The following is an 8468-nucleotide window of genomic DNA, read 5'->3' on the forward strand; positions in this document are numbered from 1 at the left end:
CCTCCTGATCTGGCCTTTACGCTCTGTGGATAATAACATGGTTTCTAACCTCAGTGCTGTGTGATCATCACAGCACCTTTTTGCCTCATTATCAGGGAGTGGGTCCCATTGGAGAGTTAGTCCCCCTGCTAGCTTGTTAACACATTACGTGGCCCTACCCTCCTCACAGGGACATCCATTGAGGCAGATGTGGGAGATGAAGGGAATAACACACACTCACACCCAGTCGGCTGGTGACCTGAGGCAGATAATTTGAGGGGGGCTAAGTCGACTCCAGCATGAGGCAAGCTGAGGAAGATGCTTCAAGAGGCAGATAGACTTTGCAGAATACAAAAGGATAGGTCCCTTCCATCAAGTAAAAAAAAAAAGAAAAGGTAAAGGACCCCGAACAGTTAATTCCAGTCACAAACGACTCTGGGGTTGTGGCGCTCATCTCGCTTTACTGGCCGAGGGAGCCAACGTTTGTCCGCAGACAGTTTTTCCATGTCATGTGGCCAACGTGACTAAGCTGCTTCTGGCGAACCAGAGTAGTGCACGGAAACACCGTTTACTTTCCCGCTGGAGCAGTACCTATTTATCTGCTTGCACTGGTGTGCTTTTGAACTGCTAGGTTGGCAGGAGCTGGGACAGAGCAATGGGAGCTCACCCCGTCCCAGGGATTTGAACCGCCGACCTTCCGATCGGAAAGCCCAAGGCTCAGTGGTTTACACCGCAGAGCCACCTGCGTCCCCTTCCATCAAGTAACTTCCATCTAAAATTCAGTGTGAGAAAGTCACAAAAACAGGGGGTGGAGTGCAGATAGTGGCCAACCCGCTCCCCTGCCAACCCCCTGCTGCCAAGCAGGGCCACGCCATGCTGTGCCCCTGCCTGCCCACAGCCCTTGGTGGGCACAACAGGCATTCACCTGAAGGGCACATTCACGCTGCCTTCCAGCCCTGAGCTACATTGTGGTGTTGCAAGGCTGCATGAGGAGGATGCAACAGGCATAGGCCCTGAACAGGAAGGGTGCATGTCTGTTGTGTCCTCCTTACTCAGCCCTGCATGGGGCTGGCAGGGTGACAAAGAGTAAAATGTGTCTCCCCAATGCACTCAGGGCCACCACCCCTGGCTCTCCCCACACAATGCCACTGACAGAAGCAGAGGAGGAAGCTGCTGGCAAGAGTAAACAGGGAAGGAATGTGGAATGCAAACCATCAGGAAGTTCTCCTGCAGAAGGAGGCGTTGTGCGAGAGCACGGCAGTGAACTTTGCAGTTGGTGCCGGAACTCAGCATAACCCCTCGTTCTCTTAGGGTGGCAATGGCATCCACTTAAGAAGGGCTGGAACTGATTTCTAGTGGGGGAAAAAACCCTGGTTGCACCCCATTTTAAGAAGTGGGAAAGGTGTCATTTGTTTTTTCCATTTGAAGGCCAGCTGTTCCAGCACTTGCCATTTCTGTTCCCCCTTCACACAAGAGTTGCTCCCAGGGCTGTTGCATGGATTTTCTCACACCGAGAACAGCTCTTTGGATATCTTCATGGGGTGTGGGAGGGGGTGGAGCAGGGGTGCTAAAATATGAGTAAAATTGAATCATGGTCAGTTTGTCCCTGACTTTTCTGTTTGACATTGTTCAACTATGGAGGCTCAGACTGTGAGATATTCTGCAGCATGGCTGTGCAATTTTTCTTTGTATTTGTTTTTGTTTTGACAAGCTAATGCTGTTCTTGGCTGCATCAGCAGAAATATAATATCCAGATCAAGGGAAGTAATTGTTGTTGTTGTTTAGTCGTTTAGTCGTGTCCGACTCTTCGTGACCCCATGGACCAGAGCACGCCAGGCACTCCTGTCTTCCACTGCCTCCCACAGTTTGGTCAAACTCATGCTGGTAGCTTCAAGACCACCATCCAACCATCTCGTCCTCTGTCGTTCCCTTCTCCTTGTGCCCTCCATCTTTCCCAACATCAGGGTCTTTTCCAGGGAGTCTTCTCTTCTCATGAGGTGGCCAAAGTATTGGAGCCTCAGCTTCAGGATCTGTCCTTCCAGTGAGCACTCAGGGCTGATTTCCTTCAGAATGGAGAGGTCTGATCTTCTTGCAGTCCATGGGACTCTCAAGAGTCTCTTTCAGCACCATAATTCAAAAGGGAAGTAACAGTCCCACTCTATTCTGCCACATCTCACGTACTGTGTCCAGTTCTGGGTACCACAATTTAAGAAGGATGTTGACTAGCTGGGAGATGTGCAGAGGAGACCGACTGAGGGCTTCTAGCTTTAGCTTTCCTGTGGATTCAGCTTCCTTGATGGCTGGTGGCTGTCCCCAAGTTCTGCTCCATGGCTGAGGTTACGGAGCCTTGGAAGTCCCTCCTGCTTCAGGTGCCTGGTGGTGACAGATCCAACATCCAAAAAACCAAAGTACTGCACCAACAAGTACAAAATAACCCCTCTGCAGCGCCACAAATCCAACTCAATGGTGTAACGTTGGAAAATGGCAATCACTTCTCCTACCTAGGCAGTTATCTTTCCACAAGGGTCAACATTGATGCCAAAATCCAGCATCACCTGAGCTCTCCGAGTGTGGCTTTCTCCTGAATGAAGTACAGAGTGTTTGAGGACCGGGACATTCGCAAGGAAACCAAAATGCTTGTTTACAAAGCTATTGTACTACCAGCCATACTGTATGCTTGTGAAACATGGACCACTTACAAACACCATCTCCAGCTTCTCAAAAGATTCCATCAGTGGTGTCTCTGAAAAATCTTACACATCACTTGGGAAGACAGGTGAACTAATATCTGTGTACTGGATGAAGCAAAGCTCAGCAATGATTCTTCAACATCAATTTCATTGGACTGGTCATGTTGTGCAGATGCCTGATGATCGTCTTCCAAAGCAACTACTCTATTCTGAACTTAAAAATGGAAAACATAATGTTGGTGGTCAACAAAAGAGGTTTAAAGACTATCTTGACAAATCTTAAAAAATGTAGTATAAACACCGACAACTGGGAAACACTGGCCTGTGAGTGCTCCAGTTGGAGAACAGCCTTTACCAAAGGTGTCATGGACTTTGAAGACACTCAGACTCAGAACGCAAGGGAGAAATGTGCTAAGAGGAAGGCATGCTTGACAAATCCACACTGTGCTCCCACCCGGGACTCCCATCCGGGAACCAACATCCCCACTGTGGAAGGACGTGTGGGTCCAGAATTGGCCTCCACACTCACTTATGGGCTCATTGTTAAAACCGTGTTTATGGAAGACAATCTTACTCGGCTACGAGTGATCGCCAAAGAAGAAAGAGGTGACAGATCCCAACACAACTTGGCGAGACCCCTCAAAATGGTGAGACCCTCCTTCCACTGATGAGGGAACCTGCTGGGAAGTGGGACCCACAAGGATCCCCAGTGAGATCTTCTCAGTTTCTGGCACCGGAAATCCTGCTTTACTTTCTGGCAGATGCCTGACTGCACTTGGTAGCTCTGAGGCAAAGACAGGAATGGTTTTCTCTTTAGGAGAACCCTGTTCAAGATTCTCCTGCCATATAGAAGTGCCTTGGTGTAGCTCAGGCAGGGCCAGCGCCAGACTGGGGAGCCTTGGCATGGTGCCACCGATTGTCCTCCACCTCACAAAGTATAGTTCCTTGCTCTAACTATAGGCCAAGGCATTGCAATATGAGCTGGCTGGAAGCCACAGGTGAGAACTGAGCTTTGCTCTTGTTCAAAAGCAGCGTTGCTGCCAGCCCACTACTGAAATGGCCATCAAGGGGAGACCAGTGAGTGGCGGCATGGCCAGATCAGGCTGATAAGAGGCTCTTCTGTCTGCTGGCACTGGGCTTGTGTGGCTGCCATTCATGGAATTCCTCTGCCCACATGAGGTGGTGATGGCTAATGAATTGATCATTGCCACTGAATACCATTCCTGTCCTCTGGATTCGCATGAGAGCCATTAGAGTCTATGGCAGTGGTTCTCAACCTGTGGGTCCCCAGATGTTGTTGGACTACAACTCCCATCATCCATAAGCCAAAGCTGGCTAAGAATGATGGGAGTTGTAGTCCAACAACATCTGGGGACCCACAAGTTGAGAACCACTGGCCTAAGGCTTAGATAATGAGTGGAGCCGTGCCTCTCTGCTGGAGCCTACACCTTGCATGCAGAAAGATCCAAGTTCAGTCCTTGGCTTCTCCTCTTGGGATGATCTGGGTAGTAGCAGGTGATAGGAGAGACCCTTCCCTGCCTGAAAACCCGGAGAGCTCCTTCCAGCCAGAGAATATGATATTGGATTAAAATAGATAACTAAGGCCGTTTCCTATGTTCCTGCAGCAGTCTCCACTGAAATGAGTGAGGCAGATGAACAAACCAGTCAATTTAGTCATCTGTTGTGCATTTTGCAGTGTTGACAACTTTTCTGACATAGCCAAGATAGTTTTAATAGATGCAGAGATGCATTTTGAAGCAAAAAAAAAAAAAAAAAGGTTTGCCGTGAAATCTCAAAAGCCTTGTTTTCCATCAGGAGGATGGGTGTTCTTTTGTTCCAGCTCGAATGGGTGCAAATACGATTGGAGAGCGGATCCAACGTAGGCTCAGAACAAGAGGGAAGCAAATGGGTCCGTTGGCTCTTTTCAAAGTGTCTCATGACTGTCGGACAGTCTCACACTGCTCGATTTGCCGACACTTGGGACTGGCCGCTCAGTCCTTTTGTGGAAGAATCAGTAGAGGGCAGCACAGGTACAGCAGTGGTGCTGGCCTGGTGCCTTGAGATGCAGTCAGCACAGCTGCAGGGAGCTTGGCCCTGGAGGTGGGACACGGCGGGGCTGAGGAAAGGAGATGGCAGGCGTGGCCTGCAGCTGCTCTAGGGCTTGCCAGAAAAGAGCTGGCTAGCCCAGGCCAGGCCCAGATCTTCTGAATTGCTTTCCAGTCATCTGGTGGTTGGTTGGTGGGCATTCCTGAAAGCAGAAAGAGGCGCTCCCTTTGCCCCCTTCACCCCAGAGCAGCAGAGCCATGCAAGGTGTTCATTGCATGTCAAGATCCAGGAGACGTTTTGGCATGAACTCTTTTTCTCTCAATTCATTGGAACTTCTTCTGTCACCAGAGTTAGGAGCAGGGTAGTGGGTGCGGGGAAGAGGAGAATCTAAGCATTCTCTCCATCTGTAAGCTACCCGAGACTGTAAAAAATGCAGCCAGAATGTCCCAGCTGTTAAGCTTCCACAGACACATCTCTTCCACTTGCTCCCAGCCATGCCCCAGCTCCAGCTAATCACTTTGGGATCGGGAATTTATTTTTAAAATGGATTTATCCTGAGATTGTCTTGTGGTTGTCATTATGTTGCGGCCTGACTTGTGCTGCAGTTGTAAGAATGCAAGGGCCTTGGAAGAGTCTGTTGGAGCAGGTGGGCGCATCTAGCCTTGCATACAAATTTCACTGTGGCTATCCAGATGCCTCTGGGACTCCCTGCAACTGTTATTCAGAGAGATATTGCCTCCAACACTGGGGGTTGTACACAGGCATTGCGGCTAGAGGCCACTGATAGCCTTATCCTCCAGAAACACACCGACACACCCCAGGTTGGTGGCCCAGTATACCTGAAGGAGCTTTTCCACACCCATCGTTCAGCCTGGACACTGAGGTCCAGCTCTGAGGGCCTTCTGCGGAACACCCTCCCATCAGATGTCAAGTAAATAAACAACTACCTGACTTTCAGAAGACATCTGAAGGCAGCCCTGTTTAGGGAAGTTTTTAATGTTTGATGTTTTATCGTGTTTTAAATATTCTGTTGGGAGCTGGGGAAACCCAGCTAGATGGGTGGAGTATAAATAAATTTTTATCATCATCATCAACAACATTACTACAGCTTGTGGTAATGAACTCCATGCTGCACTGTTTGAAGAAGTGTTTGCTTTTGTCCACCTTGAATATTCCAACGTTAAGTTCATTGGGTGGCCCCAGATTCCATGCAAGGATAGTAAGGCACAATGAAGATCCAGAAAAGTGAATAAAAGCCATGTTTCCTCCAAGAATAGAATCCATCCCTTTTTATTTCCTGCCCCTTTGAACGGTGTGTCCAGGAAGTCCTGGGCCAGCTGGAGTGACAGTGCGAGCAGCCCTTGGATTCAGGTGAATCCGGGAAGAATAACAGCCATCCATGGTGCATCCCCACTTCTTGTTCTGACATATTAGAAGGAGATAAGGTCAGTCCACATGTGTAGAGGCAAGGGTACCCGGGTAACCTAAAAAAGAGCTATAGTCAGTTGCAAATGGGGGACATCTTGGCAAGGATTTAATGTGAGGAGGATGTGGGTACAGCTAGGCACGTAAGGGTTGTAGGGGAGGATGTAATTGTTGTACATTTGAGTGCAACTCAGCATGCAAAAGAAGGGTTTGAATGGAGTTCAGACAAAGTTAGGAACCTCCAGATCCCAAGCTATCCCCGTACTTTTATCTCTAGGCTGACTTCTCTCTCTTTGTTCTTTAGACTGATACATCTTAGGTTACATTCTGTTTGCAATTTCTTCCTCCTCCTCATTGTCTCTTGGACCTCAAGATGAGAAGTCACCTTTCAGCTGTTGTTTGAGAGAGTAAAGGATTGAGCATGGCTGCCGTGTCCTTCTCGTTAGACTAGAACTATAAACCTTTTCTGTCCAAGTTATATATTTCCTGCAATAAACAACTTTATTATTTTCTTCCCTACAAGCATCTCTCTCTGTGTGTAATTGCAATAAGTAAAGTCTGCTCTCTAACCAAAGTTCACAAGCCAGGCACTGCTTACTGTGAATACTAATGGACTTCAGTAGATAATTGGCCCAGATAGCCCAATAGTGACAACGTGATAATTAAAGATGCAAAGCACCCCTTAATTGCTGGAGTGCTAGATGTATGTGGCATATCCAGGCGCTGATGCCAAAACTCAAGTCAGTCAAAATTTTATATTTAGAACTTCTAACCAAGCCCAACCAGACTCCACAAGCGACCAAAACAGGTCTTCAATTGGCTATATTTTAAAGGGTATGAACAAACAATGTGCAGTTTGAAAGGTGTGTCCCAACCAGGATCCTGTTTACATTTAAGAGGATGCTTGGATGTGGATTGTTGGATAATGTGCAGCTTGTGGAGCTGTAGAGTAGACTTAAGAGTCATATCCAAGCAGTCTGAAGCATTACAAAGGATCATGGGACTACATTTGTGCAACCATGCTTGAGAGTGCTGCGGCACTGGATTTCTCATCCTCTAAACAATTTTTAAGGAACCCTATAAACGTTGCAACATGGCACATGCATTGACGCAATGGATTAAGCTGCTATTGCCTGCTGATTTTATAGCCATTATCCAAGGATAGTTGTGCAACTGCGTTCCACTGTGCAATGACAATTAGAATTACATGGCTCGAGGAAGAACACATTTCCCCAGAAACTTTCTAAAAACTTAGTCATTTCATGCCATGAAGATCCAACCATCTGCTCTCGAGGATGAACTTCTGTTATGGGAAGCCTGAATTTTTAAAGCACTCAAACTGCAATATTTTTGTCACTGGGATGAATACTATTGCCCCCGCCCCCCAATCTCAGCCTCGAGGATTCCCCACAGCAAATGAGTAACAAACTGCTCATTTATTACACTATAAATGGATCATCTGACAGAGTAAAGAGGGGGTATTGGGCTGGGACAGGACTTTGCATGCTGCTACCTGTCAGGGGTGTGAGAGTTGTGGAGTGGGGTGGAGTTATGGGGAGCCATGGGCTGAAATCATTCAGAGGCTGTGCATGGCACTCTCTGCATCCTGCACTCCCTTGTCTGCAGAAGATTAATCTTCTGCATTTTCTGAGTAAATAAGCCTGTTGGTGGTCCAGCACTGAAATCAGTACAGTGGTACCTTGGGTTACAGATGCTTCAGATTACAGACGCTTCAGGTTACAGACTCTGCTAACCCAGAAATAGTACCTCGGGTTAAGAACTTTGCTTCAGGATGAGAACAGAAATTGTGCTCCGGTGGCATGGCGGCAGCAGGAGGCCCCATTAGCTAAAGTGGTGCTTCAGGTTAAGAACAGTTTCAGGTTAAGAATGGACCTCCAGAACGAATTAAGTTCTTAACCCGAGGTACCACTGTACCTGCAAAACAATGTGTCAGTGTTCTTTGGGGTTTTGTGGACAAACAGCTGCCTGAAACTTCTCTTTGTTGAATCCTGGAAGCCAAGACCCAAATTTGGGGCAAGTACTCTTCAGCAAGAGCCTCAATACACCCCTCTGCCCAGTCCAAATGGATCAGAAATTGTTTCCAGTTGGATAGTACAAAGGGGAGGAAACCATCTGTAGGCTGCAGGCTGACAACTTTGGAAACAGGTTACCTTGACCGTGCCTTCCCAAGTGCCTCCATTGTGAAAGAAATAAAGGGCATATATTTTTAAAATTGCATTCATTCAAATAATATACTGCAAGACGTGCTGCAATCAGTGACATCAAGATGCTTCCGACTGCCGGCTTGAAAGCACAAGCATCAGTTCT

Source organism: Podarcis bocagei, assembly GCF_964188305.1.
Source record: "Podarcis bocagei genome assembly, chromosome: 17".
NCBI lineage: Eukaryota > Metazoa > Chordata > Lepidosauria > Squamata > Lacertidae > Podarcis > Podarcis bocagei.